Below are 15,564 nucleotides of genomic sequence, written 5' to 3' on the forward strand. Positions count from 1 at the left end.
GGTATGGCATGACATTGCAAAATGGTGTGATAGCCTTCCTTATTGAAAATCCCTTTTACCTTGTACAAATCTCCCACTTTACCAGCACCAAAGCAGCCCCAGACCATCACATTACCTCCACCATGCTTGACAGATGGCGTCAGGCACTCTTCCAGCATCTTTTCACTTGTTCAGAGTCTCACAAATGTTCTTCTGTGTGATCCAAACACTTCAAACTTCAATTCATCTGCCAAATACACTTTTTCCAAGCTTCCTCTGTCCAATGTCTGTGTTCTTTTGCCCATATTAATCTTTTCCTTTTATTGGTGTTTTCTTTGCCACTCTGCCTAGAAGGCCAGCATCCCGGAGTCGCCTCTTCGCTGTAGACATTGACACTGGCGCTTTGTGGTTACCATTTAATGAAGCTGCCAGTTGAGGACCTGTGAGGCATCTATTTATCAAACTAGAGACTCTAATGTACTTGTCTTCTTGCTCAGTTGTGCACCAGGGCCTCCCACTTCTCTTTCTACTCTGGTTAGAGCCTGTTTGTGCTGTTCTCTGAAGGGAGTAGTACACACAGTTGTAGGAAATGTTCAGTTTCTCAGCAAGTTCTCGCATGGAATAGCCTTCATTTCTAAGAACAAGAATAGACTGTCGAGTTTCACAAGAAAGTTCTCTTTTCTTTGCCACTTTGAGAGTATAATCAAACCTACAAATGTGATGGTCCAGACACTCAACTAACTGAAAGATAGCCCAGTTTTATAGCTTCTCTAACCCGTTTTCAGCTGTGCTAACATAACTGCACAAGGGTTTTCTAATCATCCATTAGTCTTCTACCGCTATTAGCAAACACAATGTACCATTAGAACACTGGAGTGATGGTTGCTGGAAATGGGCCTATATACACCTCTGTAGATATTCCATTAAAAACCAGATGTTTGCAGCTAGTAAAGTCATTTACCACATCAACAATGTATAGAGTATTTCTGATTAATTTAATGTTATCTACATTGAAAAAAACAGTGCTTTTCCTTAAAAATAAATGTCTAAGTGACCCCAAACTTTTGAATGGTAGTGTATGATCTGGTGCATCTGAAGATGTGAACCGTACCACTAGCTCAGGAGATCCAATTGAAATGGAACCTTCAGTACTGGATCGCCTCGTATGAGGCCCACATCTTTCCCAACAATCTTATGCAAAGATGGATGGAGATCTGATTTGGTCGAAGCCCACTGGGAGGAACACTTTCTGAGCCACTGAATCCAGAAACATTCCCAGGAACAGGAGCCACTGAGTAGGCTCCTGTTCCTGGGAATATTTCTCAGAAGTAGGGACTTCTGTAAATTGAGGATACACCTATGATGTGACAGAAGCTGAATAGTGCGGCCTATATTGAGCAATAGAAGCTCCCTGGATCTCACCTTTATCAAGAGCTCGTCTAGGTAAGGGACAATATTGATCCCCTGGACTCGGAGCTGGAACATCATCTCCGTGAACACGTTTGTGAAGACCCTTGGAGCTGTGGCCAGGCCGAAATGTAGCACCTGGAACTAGTAGTGATCATTCAAGCATTGCAAACCGTAGGTAAGCCTGGTGAGGCGGTCAAATCGAGATATGGAGATAAGCATCCTTTATATCCAACAAAACGATGAACTCCTGTTCTTCCAGACCCGCAATCATTGCTCACAAAGATTCCATTGTGAACTTGAAAACCTTTAGTTAAGGATTCAAGTATTTTAGATTCAAAATGGGCTTTGCCGAACCGTCCGGTTTTGGTACCACAAACAGGTTGGAGTAGTAACCCTTTCCCTGGTGTTGTAGTGGCACTGGAACAATGACTTGGGACTAGGCCTACTTTAGTTGCGGCGGCGGGGAGCTGCTTTCAGTGGGTCCTTGGGCGCGTGTGCGGCTTCCGGAGGTCGGGGGCCGGGTGTTGCGGAAGGCAGTTGCTGCAGCAGAGACCTCTGGTGGTGACTCTGTCTCAGGAAGTCGAGGCCGGAGCTGGGTTAGCTAAAGTGCTGCAGCTGAGAATGTCCCCTGTGCTGGGGGTGGCCATGTTGGAGACCTGAGATCTGCCAATGAAATCCACACTCTGTATCCAGCCAATCCAGTGTAGTCTTCCCTTATAAAGGGGGGCTGGCTCAGGGAGAGAGTGCCAGTGCTCCAAGTTACTTTCCTGTGAAAGGTGTTCCAGCTCTGTGCCCTCAGGCTGCTCCTGGTTCCCCATTTCTGGTTGCTATCATCTGTCCATGACCTATCACTGCTGCAGTCCTGTCGCTTAACCCGTCGCCACTTATGGAGGCGATCACGGGGCTCCCGGACATTAAGGGGCTTTGGGTGCTAAACAGTGGTTCCTGCGAGCGTCTCGCAAGCTCAACCCAACAGTCTTCACTTCTTCCAGATCGGAGTTCTTCAGCCTCACTTTCCAAGCCCAAGCCACAGTCTTCATTTCTTCAAAGTCAGAGTTTCTCAGCCTTCTCTACCAACCACAAACCCCAGTCTTTCAGTTCCTCAACAACGGTGATCTTCAGCGCCATTCATCACCTCGTTTAATCACAGACTTCAGTTCATTATTCCGTGTCTTTCAATTCCTCAAGTATCGGTGTACAGTTGTTTCTTCATTAGAAACACCGTTATCCTTCTACATAGTTCTCATTCTTTTTACGCCCTCCAGCCAACTCTAACACCCACTAGGCCTCCACCTCATGAGGAAGAACTACATTCAACCTACTCGTCTACTTCCTACACAGTCAGCTGTCCTCCCAGCCCAAGCTCGATTGTCGGAACCCCAATCTTTGCTGAGCATGACAATGCAGTTGAGATCCCACCTTGAGATCCGCTCGGGGTGGGTTGGGGGGGGACCATCATGCTAAGGCCCTAGTGGAAGCGGAACTGGTGCTTTGTTACCGAGAACCTGTGGCAGCTGGTCTTGTCTCTGGTGCCTCTTGCCGCGTTTGAGGTGCCTCCGGCTCGTGATCTGAACCTGGTAGTCCGAAAGAATTTGGTAGACCTCCTTGGGTAGGAACGCCTAGCCAGCTGGGCCCCAGAGGGGAGAAACGTGGATTTACCCGCAATAACCTTTGAAATCCATGTATCCAACTCAACCCCGAATAGCCACTCCCCTGAGAAAGGAAGATACTCCACACTCTGCGCTTGGAATCTGCATCCGCTATCCACTGACGCAGCCACAAAGTTCTGCGTGCCGACACTGCCATGGCAGTAGTCCTAGCGTTAATAGCGCCTATCCCCTTGAGAGAGTCACTCAGGAGGCGTGCAGTGTCCTGAATGTGCTTTATAAGAGTCACCAGGGACGTATCTCCAGCAAGGCTTTCTTGAATGTGACTCGCCCATGTATGAATAGCATGTGTCATCCGGCAACCCGCTATCACAGGTCTTTGTGATACACCAGCCGCTGTGTAAATAGACTTTAATGTAGTCTCTATTTTCCTATCCCCAGGGTCCTTTAATGCAGAGGAGCCAGGGACTGGTAATAGCACTTTCTTTGATAGGCGAGAGACTGATACGTCTGCTGCCGGGGGCTCTTCCCAGTGTTTCCTGCCTTCTGGAGTAAATGGGAAAGTGTGCAGAAACCGTTTTGTCACCTGGTAATTTTTATCAGGATTTTTCCAGGTTAACTTAAACATGTCATCTAGTTCCTTAGAATCAGGGAAAGTGACACTAATTTCTTTTTCTGTGCTAAGAAAAACGACTGCTGTACTGCAGCGTCTTCCAAAGGGACTTGTATCACATCCCTGATAGCAAGTATAAGGGACTCAATACCCTGTGCAGAAGGTGAATCCTCTGTAATAGGATCCCATTCCTCCCCCTCCTGTACCTCGTCCTCAGATTCTGAGAGTAAATCAGACAGACCACGCTTATGTGGCCCTGAACTAGGGAGAAGGGGCAGTTTATCCTCTGCCGTTGCAGCTAGGTCTGCTACAGCCTGCTGCCGTTGTTGTGTCTTTTGCTTATTAGCAGTGAGCTGGGATGACATGTCTGTCATCATGGTTTTTATGGCACTGAGCCAGGATGGCTCCTGACCCTCCTCACTAACTTGGGAGGATTGGCTGCATTGTTCACGAGAGGGAACCAGCCGCAGAGGGAGAGAATCTGGTGTGACATACACTGCATAATTGGTGTTTTACCATGTTTACAGTAGACAAACACACACACACAGACAAGTATATTGAATGTAAGCTCTCACGAGTAGGGCCCTCTTCCCTCATGTGCTTATACTTTTCTTACTTTAATAATCCTCAACTGCCCAGATCCCACAGTTTTTTGGCCACCTGGAAATTATCTCTATGTTTACTGGTGTAGTTATGCTTAGTTGCCCTGTACTTGTCCTATATTGTCTTCAACTGTAAGTCACTGTTTTCCTATTTTTTTATGTGCATTTGTACTCTGTAATTGGGCGCTGCGGAACCCTTGTGGCGCCATATAAATAAAGGATAATAATAATAATAAGAAGAATTTACTTACCGATAATTCTATTTCTCGTAGTCCGTAGTGGATGCTGGGAACTCCGTAAGGACCATGGGGAATAGCGGCTCCGCAGGAGACAGGGCACATCTAAAGAAAGCTTTAGGATCACCTGGTGTGCACTGGCTCCTCCCCCTATGACCCTCCTCCAAGCCTCAGTTAGGATACTGTGCCCGGACGAGCGTACACAATAAGGAAGGATTTTGAATCCCGGGTAAGACTCATACCAGCCACACCAATCACACTGTACAACTTGTGATCTGAACCCAGTTAACAGCATGATAATAGAGGAGCCTCTAGAAAAGATGGCTCACTACAACAATAACCCGAATTTTTTGGTAACAATAATTATGTACCAGTATTGCAGACAATCCGCACTTGGGATGGGCGCCCAGCATCCACTACGGACTACGAGAAATAGAATTATCGGTAAGTAAATTCTTATTTTCTCTGACGTCCTAGTGGATGCTGGGAACTCCGTAAGGACCATGGGGATTATACCAAAGCTCCCAAACGGGCGGGAGAGTGCGGATGACTCTGCAGCACCGAATGAGAGAACTCCAGGTCCTCCTCAGCCAGGGTATCAAATTTGTAGAATTTTACAAACGTATTTGCTCCTGACCAAGTAACTGCTCGGCAAAGTTGTAAAGCCGAGACCCCTCGGGCAGCTGCCCAAGATGAGCCCATCTTCCTTGTGGAGTGGGCATTTTAAGATTTTGGCTGTGGCAGGCCTGCCACAGAATGTGCAAGCTGAATTGTACTACAAATCCAACGAGCAATCGTCTGCTTAGAAGCAGGAGCACCCAGTTTGTTGGGTGCATACAGGATAAACAGCGAGTCAGATTTTCTGACTCCAGCCGTCCTGGAAACATATTTTCAGGGCCCTGACCACGTCAAGCAACTTGGAACCCTCCAAGTCCTTAGTAGCCGCAGGTACCACAATAGGTTGGTTCATGTGAAATGCGGAAAACCACCTTAGGTAGAAATTGAGGACAAGTCCTCAATTCTGCCCTGTCAGAATGAAATATTAAGTAAGGGCTTTTATATGATAAAGCCGCCAATTCTGACACACGCCTGGCTGAAGCCAGGGCTAACTCGTCACTTCCATGTGAGATATTTTAAGTCCACAGTGGTGAGTGGTTCAAACCAATGTGACTTTAGGAAACTCAACACAACATTGAGATCCCAAGGTGCCACTGGAGGCACAAAAGGAGGCTGTATATATGCAGTACCCCTTTTACAAATGTCTGAACTTCAGGCACTGAAGCCAGTTCTTTTTGGAAGAAAATCGACAGGGCCGAAATTTGAACCTCAATGGACCCTAATTTTAGGCCCATAGACAGTCCTGTTTGCAGGAAATGGAGGAAACGACCCCGTTGAAATTCCTCTGTAGGGGCCTTCTTGGCCTCACCCCACGCAACATATTTTCGCCAAATGCGGTGATAATGTTTTGCGGTTACGTCCTTCCTGGCCTTGACCAGGGTAGGGATGACTTCATCTGGAATGCCTTTTTCCTTCAGGATCCGGCGTTCAACCGCCATGCCGTCAAAACGCAGCCGCGGTAAGTCTTGGAACAGACAAGGCCCCTGCTGGAGCAGGTCCTTTCTTGGAGGTAGAGGCCACGGTTCGTCCGTGAGCATCTCTTGAAGTTCCGGATACCAAGCCCTTCTTGGCCAATCCGGAACCACGAGTATAGTTCTTACTCCTCTCCTTCTTATGATTCTCAGTACTTTTGGTATGAGAGAGAGAGGAGGGAATACATACACTGACTGGTACACCCACGGTGTTACCAGAGCGTCCACCGCTATTGCCTGAGGGTCCCTTGACCTGGCGCAATATCTGTCTAGTTTTTTGTTTAGACGGGACGCCATTATGTCCACCTTTGGTTTTTCCCAACGGTTTACAATCAGGTGGAAGACTTCTGGGTGAAGTCCCCACTCTCCCGGGTGAAGGACGTGTCTGCTGAGGAAGTCTGCTTCCCAGTTGTCCACTCCCGGAATGAACACTGCTGACAGTGCTATCACATGATTTTCCGCCCAGGGAAAATCCTTGCAGCTTCTGCCATTGCCCTCCTGCTTCTCGTGCCGCCCTGTCTGTTTACGTGGGCGACTGACGTGATGTTGTCCCATTGGATCAATACCGCCTGACCCTGAAGCAGGGGTTTCGCTTGACTTAGGGCACTGTAAATGGCCCTTAGTTCTAGAATGTTTATATGAAGAGATGTCTCCAGGCTTGACCATAAGCCCTGGAAATTCCTTCCCTGTGTGACTGCTCCCCAGCCTCGCAGGCTGGCATCCGTGGCCACCAGGACCCAGTCCCGAATGCCGAATCTGCGGCCCTCTAGAAGATGAGCACTCTGCAACCACCACAGGAGGGATACCCTTGTCCCTGGTGACAGGGTTATCCGCTGAAGCATCTGAAGATGCGACCCGGACCATTTGTCCAGTAGGTTCCACTGTGCGTGGAATCTGCCGAATGGGATTGCTTCGTAGGAAGCCACCATTTTTACCCAGAACCCTTGTGCATTGATGCACTGAAACTTGGTTCGGTTTTAGGAGGTTCCTGACTAGCTCGGATAACTCCCTGGCTTTCTCCTCCGGGAGAAACACCTTCTTTCTGGACTGTGTCCAGGATCATCCCTAGGAACAGAAGACAAGTCGTCGGAACCAGCTGCGATTTTTGAATATTGAGAATCCAATCGTGCTGCCGCAACACTACCTGATATAGTGCTACATCGATCTCCAACTGTTCCCTGGATCTTACCCTTATCAGGGAATCGTCCAAGTAAAGGATAACTAAAATTCCCTTCCTTCGAAGGAATATCATCATTACGGTCATTACTTCAGTAAAAACCCGGGGTGCCGTGGACCATCCCTACGGCAGCGTCCGAACTGATACAGTTCTGTACCATAACCTGAAATACCCTTGGTGAGAAGGGTAAATTTTGACATGAAGGTAAGCATCCTTGATGTCCCGAGACATCATGTAGTCCCCTTCTTCCAGGTTTGCAATCACTGCTCTGAGTGACTCAATTTTGAATTTGAACCTCTGTATGCAAGTGTTCAAAGATTTTAGATTTTAAAATCGGTCTCACCGAGCCGTCTGGCTTCGGTACCACAATAGTGTGGAATAATACCCCGTTCCCTGTTGCAGGAGGGGTACCTTGATTATCACCCGCTGGGAATACAGCTTGTGAATGGCTTCCAAAACTGCCTCCCTGTCAGCGGGAGACGTCGGTAAAACAGACTTTTGGAAACGGCGAGGGGAATACGTCTCGAATTCCAATTTGTACCCCTGAAATATTATCTGAAGGATCCAGGGGTCTACTTGCGAGTGAGCCCACTGCGCACTGAAATTCATTGAGAACGGGACCCCCCCGTGCCTGAACATGTAAAGCCCTAGCGTCATACTGAGGGCTTGTCAGAGGCGGAAAAGGGTTTCTGTTCCTTGGAACTGGCTGATCTCTGCAGCCATTTTCCTCTCCCTCTGTCACGAGCAGAAAAGAGGAACCCTTTTGTCCGCTTGCCAACCAGGACTGCGCCTGATAATACGGCGTCTTATTTTTGAGAGGCGACCTGGGGTACATCCCCTCTTTTAAGGCAATACTTCCAAATGCCGTTTGGAATCCGCATCACCTGACCACTTTACTGGAATAATTGTACAACGCACTTATACTTGATGCCAGTCGGCAAATATTCCGCTGTGCATCATGCATATATAGAAATGCATCTTTTAATTGCTCTATAGGCAATAATATACTGTCCTTATCTAGGATATCATATTTCCAGTCAGGGAATCCGACCACGCCAACCCAGCACTGCACATCCAGGCTGAGGCGATTGCTGGTCGCAGTATAACACCAGTATGTGTGCAAATACATTTTAGGATACGCTCCTGCTTTCTATCAGCAGGATCCTTAAGGGCGGCCATCTCAAGAGAGGGTAGAGCCCTTGCTTACAAGCGTGTGAGCGCCTTATCCCCCTAGGGGGTGTTTCCCAACGCACCCTAACCTCTGGCGGGAAAAGGTATACTGCCATTAACTTTTTAGAAATTATCAATTGTTATCGGGGGGAAACCCACGCATCATCACACACCTCATTTAATTTCTCAGATTCAGGAAAACTACAGGAAGTTTTTCCTCACCAAACATAATACCCCTTTTTTTTGGTGGTATTTATATTATCAGAAGAGTGTAAACTTTTTCCATTGCCTCAATCATGCAATGTGTGGCCCTATTGGAAATCACGGTTGTCTCTTCACCGTTGACACAGGAGTCAGTATCCGTGTCGGCGTCTGTATCTGAGGTAACGGGCGCTTTAGAGCCCCTGTATGAGACGTCTGGACATGCACAAGCTGAGTAGCCGGCTGTCTCATGTCAACCACTGTCTTTTATACAAAGCTGACACTGTCACGCAATTTCAACAGTACATCCACTCAGGTGTCGACCCCCCAGGGGGTGACAACACTATTACAGACACTCTGCTCCGTCTCCTCATCATTTTTCTCCTCATACATGTCGACACCAACGTACCGACACACCGCACACACACAGGGAATGCTCTGATAGAGGACAGGACCCCACTAGCCCTTTGGGGAGACAGAGGGAGAGTTTGCCAGCACACACCAGAGCGCTATATATATACAGGGATAACCTTATATAAGTGTTTTTCCCCTTATAGCTGCTGTATAGTTAATACTGCGCCTAATTAGTGCCCCCCTCTCTTTTTTTAACCCTTTCTGTAGTGTAGTGACTGCAGGGGAGAGACAGGGAGCTTCCCTCCAACTGAGCTGTGAGGGAAAATGGCGCCAGTGTGCTGAGGAGATAGGCTCCGCCCCTTTCTCGGCGTCCTTATCATCCGATTTCTTGTATGTTTTGGCAGGGGTTAAATGCATCCATATAGCCCAGGAGTTATATGTGATGCATTTATTTTAGCCATAAAAAGGTTTTCTAACGATTTATTGCGTCTCAGGGCGCTGCCCCTCCCAGCGCCCTGCACCCTCAGTGACCGGAGTGTGAAGTGTGCTGAGAGCAATGGCGCACAGCTGCGGTGCTGTGCGCCTACCTTTATCTGAAGACAGGAAAGTCTTCTGCCGCCGATTTTTCCGGACCTCTTCGCTCTTCTGGCTCTGTAAGGGGGCCGGCGGCGCGGCTCCGGTGACCCATCCAGGCTGAACCTGTGATCGTCCCTCTGGAGCTAATGTCCAGTAGCCTAAGAAGCCCAATCCACTCTGCACGCAGGTGAGTTCGCTTCTTCTCCCCTTAGTCCCTCGATGCAGTGAGCCTGTTGCCAGCAGGACTCACTGAAAATAAAAAACCTAAACTAAAACTTTCACAAAGAGCTCAGGAGAGCCCCTAGTGTGCACCCTTCTCGTCGGGCACAGAAAATCTAACTGAGGCTTGGAGGAGGGTCACAGGGGGAGGAGCCAGTGCACACCAGGTGATCCTAAAGCTTTCTTTAGATGTGCCCTGTCTCCTGCGGAGCCGCTATTCCCCATGGTCCTTACGGAGTTCCCAGCATCCACTAGGACGTCAGAGAAAATAATAATAGCAAGCCTGCCCAGACTGGTATGTGAGGAGACACAGAGAGAGGAACAGCACACCCAAAAGCCTGTCAGACTCAGTGAGACTGCAGGATGTCTGTATCACAGTATAACACCGGAGTCTTGTCCTTTTCAGGACACTATAGTGTGTATAATAGCGTCTCTCCCCTTATTTACACCCCTGTACCAGTTTCCTGTGTATCCTGAGTGTCTGGAGGAGCTGTGTGTACTTGCTGCTGCAGCTGTAAGCAGAGGAAAGCGCAAAAACGCCACTGCTCCCGCTCTAAGGAAGCTCCGCCCCCTGTAATGGCGCCGGAGCTATACATTTATTTATACTGGCAAATGTCTCCTAACAGGTATAAAACGTAACATGAATCCCTGTTTCCACCAACGTGTACACAGGGGGGCTATAGCGGATCCCTCCGTAGAGCCGGGGGACCCCTTGTGGGTCCCTTGGTTTGTACTCACCACTCTTCTCCCCTCCCGGCATTGTTAGGGGTGTGCGGCGTGCTGCGATTGTGTTTGGTAAGGCGGAATGCACTGCGGTACCAACAACCTCTCAGGACGGTGGTCCTGCAGCGGAGAAGCGGCTCTGACACCTGAAGAAACCGGTAACCCCCCCTCCCCCAACTCCCTCAGTGCAGGTATACTGTTATACTGTCACCCAAACAGTATACCGACAATAACGTTTAAAATAAACTAAATAAAAACTTCTGGAGCTCCAGAGTGGCATCCTCTCCTGAGGGCACATTTTTCTAAACTGGCTGCGGGAGGGGGCATAAAGGGGAGGAGCCAGCACACTCAGTGGAAAATATTTAAAGTGCACCAGCTCCTTTGGACCCCATCTATACCCCATTGCAATAAGTTCCCAATATCCCTTGTGGATGTTAGAGAAAAAATAAATAAAGAGTGGTTTAAATATAGACCGGCGTGTGCTAATAGAGACACTCTCAGGGCATGTAATACCATAGACAGAGGTACTGCTAGTGACACACAGTGACATGATGTGAGAGTGTAATAGGGGCTGATGGCTCCTGATGTATGAGATACACCAGAGAGTGTGGGGAGGAGACTGGTCAGATCTCTGGGCTGGTAACACACAGTGACATGATGTGAGGGGGGAGAGCAGGAGTATAATAGGGGCTGATGGCTCCTGATGTATGAGATACACCAGAGAGTGTGGGGAGGAGACTGGTCAGATCTCTGGGATGGTAATACACAGTGACATGATGTGAGGAGGAGAGCAGGAGTATAATAGGGGCTGATGGCTCCTGAAGTATGAGGTACACCAGACAGTGTGGGGAGGAGACTGGTCAGATCTCTGGGCTGGTAACACACAGTGACATGATGTGAGGGGGAGAGCAGGAGTATAATAAGGGCTGATGGCTCCTGATGTATGAGATACACCAGAGAGAGTGGGGAGGAGACTGGTCAGATCTCTGGGCTGGTAACACACAGTGACATGATGTGAGGGGGAGAGCAGGAGTATAATAGGGGCTGATGGCTCCTGATGTATGAGATACACCAGAGAGTGTGGGGAGGAGACTGGTCAGATCTCTGGGATGGTAATACACAGTGACATGATGTGAGGAGGAGAGCAGGAGTATAATAGAGGCTGATGGCTCCTGATGTATGAGATACACCAGAGAGAGTGGGGAGAAGACTGGTCAGATCTCTAGGCTGGTAACACACAGTGACATGATGTGAGAGGAGAGCAGGAATATAATAGGGGCTGATGGCTCCTGATGTATGAGATACACCAGAGCGTGTGGGGAGGAGACTGGTCAGATCTCTGGGCTGGTAACACACAGTGACATGATGTGAGGGGAGAGCAGGAGTATAATAGGGGCTGATGGCTCCTGATGTATGAGATACACCAGAGAGTGTGGGGAGGAGACTGGTCAGATCTCTGGGCTGGTAACACACAGTGACATGATGTGAGAGGAGAGCAGGAATATAATAAGGGCTGATGGCTCCTCATGTATGAGATACACCAGAGAGAGTGTGGGGAGGAGACTGGTCAGATATCAGGGCTGGTAACACACAGTGACATGATGTGAGGGGGAGAACAGGAGTATAATAGGGGCTGATGGCTCCGGCTGTATGAGATACACCAGAGAGTGTGGGGAGGAGACTGGTCAGATCTCTGGGCTGGTAACACACAGTGACATGATGTGAGGGGGGAGCAGGAGTATAATAGGGGCTGATGGCTCCTGATGTATGAGATACACCAGAGAGTGTGGGGAGGAGACTGGTCAGATATCAGGGCTGGTAACACCCAGTGACATGATGTGAGGGGGAGAACAGGAGTATAATAGGGGCTGATGGCTCCGGCTGTATGAGATACACCAGAGAGTGTGGGGAGGAGACTGGTCAGATCTCTGGGCTGGTAACACACAGTGACATGATGTGAGGGGGAGAGCAGGAGTATAATAGGGGCTGATGGCTCCTGATGTATGAGATACACCAGAGAGTGTGGGGAGGAGACTGGTCAGATCTCTGGGCTGGTAACACACAGTGACATGATGTGAGAGGAGAGCAGGAATATAATAGGGGCTGATGGCTCCTGATGTATGAGATACACCAGAGAGTGTGAGGAGACTGGTCAGATCTCTGGGCTGGTAACACACAGTGACATGATGTGAGAGGAGAGCAGGAATATAATAGGGGCTGATGGCTCCTGATATATGAGATACACCAGAGAGTGTGGGGAGTAGACTGGTCAGGTCTCTGGGCTGGTAACACACAGTGACATGATGTGAGGGGGGAGCAGGAGTATAATAGGGGCTGATGGCTCCTGATGTATGAGATACACCAGAGAGTGTGGGGAGGAGACTGGTCAGATATCAGGGCTGGTAACACCCAGTGACATGATGTGAGGGGGAGAACAGGAGTATAATAGGGGCTGATGGCTCCGGCTGTATGAGATACACCAGAGAGTGTGGGGAGGAGACTGGTCAGATCTCTGGGCTGGTAACACACAGTGACATGATGTGAGGGGTAGAGCAGGAATATAATAGGGGCTGATGGCTCCTGATGTATGAGATACACCAGAGAGTGTGGGGAGGAGACTGGTCAGATCTCTGGGCTGGTAACACACAGTGACATGATGTGAGGGGGAGAGCAGGAGTATAATAGGGGCTGATGGCTCCTGATGTATGAGATACACCAGAGAGAGTGGGGAGGAGACTGGTCAGAACTCTGGGCTGGTAACACACAGTGACATGATGTGAGGGGGAGAGCTGGAGCACAATAGGGGCTGATGGCTCCTGATGTATGAGATACACCAGAGAGTGTGGGGAGGAGACTGGTCAGAACTCTGGGCTGGTAACACACAGTGACATGATGTGAGGAGGAGAGCAGGAGTATAATAGGGGCTGATGTCTCCTGATGTATGAGATACAACAGAGAGTGTGGGGAGGAGACTGGTCACATCTCTGGGCTGGTAACACACAGTGACATGATGTGAGGGGAGAGCAGGAGTATAATAGGGGCTGATGGCTCCTGATGTATGAGATACACCAGAGAGTGTGGGGAGGAGACTGGTCAGATCTCTGGGCTGGTAACACAGTGACATGATGTGAGGGGGAGAGCAGGAGTATAATAGGGGTTGATGGCTCCTGATGTATGAGATACACCAGAGAGTGTGGGGAGGAGACTGGTCAGATCTCTGGGCTGGTAACACACAGTGACATGATGTGAGGGGTAGAGCAGGAATATAATAGGGGCTGATGGCTCCTGATGTATGAGATACACCAGAGAGTGTGGGGAGGAGACTGGTCAGATCTCTGGGCTGGTAACACACAGTGACATGATGTGAGGGGGAGAGCAGGAGTATAATAGGGGCTGATGGCTCCTGATGTATGAGATACACCAGAGAGAGTGGGGAGGAGAGCAGAAGTATAATAGGGGCTGATGTCTCCTGATGTATGAGATACACCAGAGAGTGTGGGGAGGAGAGCAGAAGTATAATAGGGGCTGATGTCTCCTGATGTATGAGATACACCAGAGAGTGTGGGGAGGAGACTGGTCAGATCTCTGGGCTGGTAACACACAGTGGCATGATGTGAGGGGGAGAGCAGGAGTATAATAGGGGCTGATGGCTCCTGATGTATGAGATACATCAGAGAGTGTGGGGAGGAGACTGGTCAGATCTCTGGGCTGGTAACACACAGTGACATGATGTGAGGGGGAGAGCAGGAGTATAATAGGGGCTGATGGCTCCTGACTCCCCCACTGGGAAAATACATATTCCTCATTAGTCTGTACTGACAGAGGAGGGTGTAGGATAAGAGATTGCTGTAGTGACTGAGCAAGGAGAATATGTGACTTCTGTAATAAGTGTTTATTACTCACCTGTGCTGATATCTGTAGGGATCTCCTCCTCCTTACACTGCTGATCACCTCTCACATACGTCTCTTCTTCTCCCTCTGTATCTTCTACCTTTATAACAGTTAGATACATCTCTTCTTCTTCATCTGTATCTTCTGCCTTTATAATAGTTAGATACGTCTCTTCTTCTCCCTCTATATTTTCTGTTTTAATATCAGACACACGTTCTACCTAAAAAAAAAAGCAAAAAAACGAGATTTTACTGTTAAATCTTTCTGCGAGGTACACTGGGTTCCACAGGGAATAACATTGGGGTGTAGAGTATGATCTTGATCCGAGCCACCAACAGGATAAAAGCTTTGACCGTTCCCAGAATGCATAGTGCCGCCTCCTCTATAACCCCGCCTCCGTACACAGGAGTTCAGTTTTTGTTAACCAGTCCAATGCAGTAGCAGGTAAAAGAGATGACAATCATTAATAGCCACATACACCACATCTCACGACAGGAGAAGGTGTCAGCGGCTAATGCCATACCAACCAAAAGAAGCCAAGTGCGTCAGGGTGGGCGCCCTGGGGAAACCCAGTGTACCTTGCAGAAAGATTTAACAACTGTAAGTTCTTACCATAAATCTTGTTTTCTGCTGCGGGGTACACTGGGTTCCACAGGGAACAACATCGGGGATGTCCTAAAGCAGTTCCTCATGGGAGGGGATGCACTGTAGCGGGCACAAGAACCCGACGTCCAAAGGAAGCATTCTGGGAGGCGGAAGTATCGAAGGCATAGAACCTTATGAACGTGTTCACTGAGGACCAAGTAGCCACCTTGCACAATTGTTCAAGGGTTGCACCACGGCGGGCCGCCCAAGAAGGTCCAACAAACAGAATAGAATGGGCATTGATAGTGGCAGGAGCTGGACGACCAGCCTGTACATAAGCATGTGCAATCACCATTCTAATCCATCTGGCCAAGGTCCGCTTGTGAGCAGGACAACCACATTTGTGAAAACCAAACAGTACAAAGAGAGAATCAGACTTCCGAATGGAGGCAGTTCTCTTCACATGGATACGTACCACATCCAAAGACCACTCTTTGGAAGACAATTCAGGAGAGGCAAAGGCAGGAACCACAATCTCCTGATTAAGGTGGAAAGAAAAACCACCTTAGGTAGGTACCCAGGACGTGTTCTAAGAACTGCCCGTTCACGGTGAAAAATCAGATATGGGGGAC

The sequence above is a fragment of the Pseudophryne corroboree genome (assembly GCF_028390025.1).
Source record: "Pseudophryne corroboree isolate aPseCor3 chromosome 3 unlocalized genomic scaffold, aPseCor3.hap2 SUPER_3_unloc_27, whole genome shotgun sequence".
Classification (NCBI taxonomy): Eukaryota; Metazoa; Chordata; class Amphibia; order Anura; family Myobatrachidae; genus Pseudophryne; species Pseudophryne corroboree.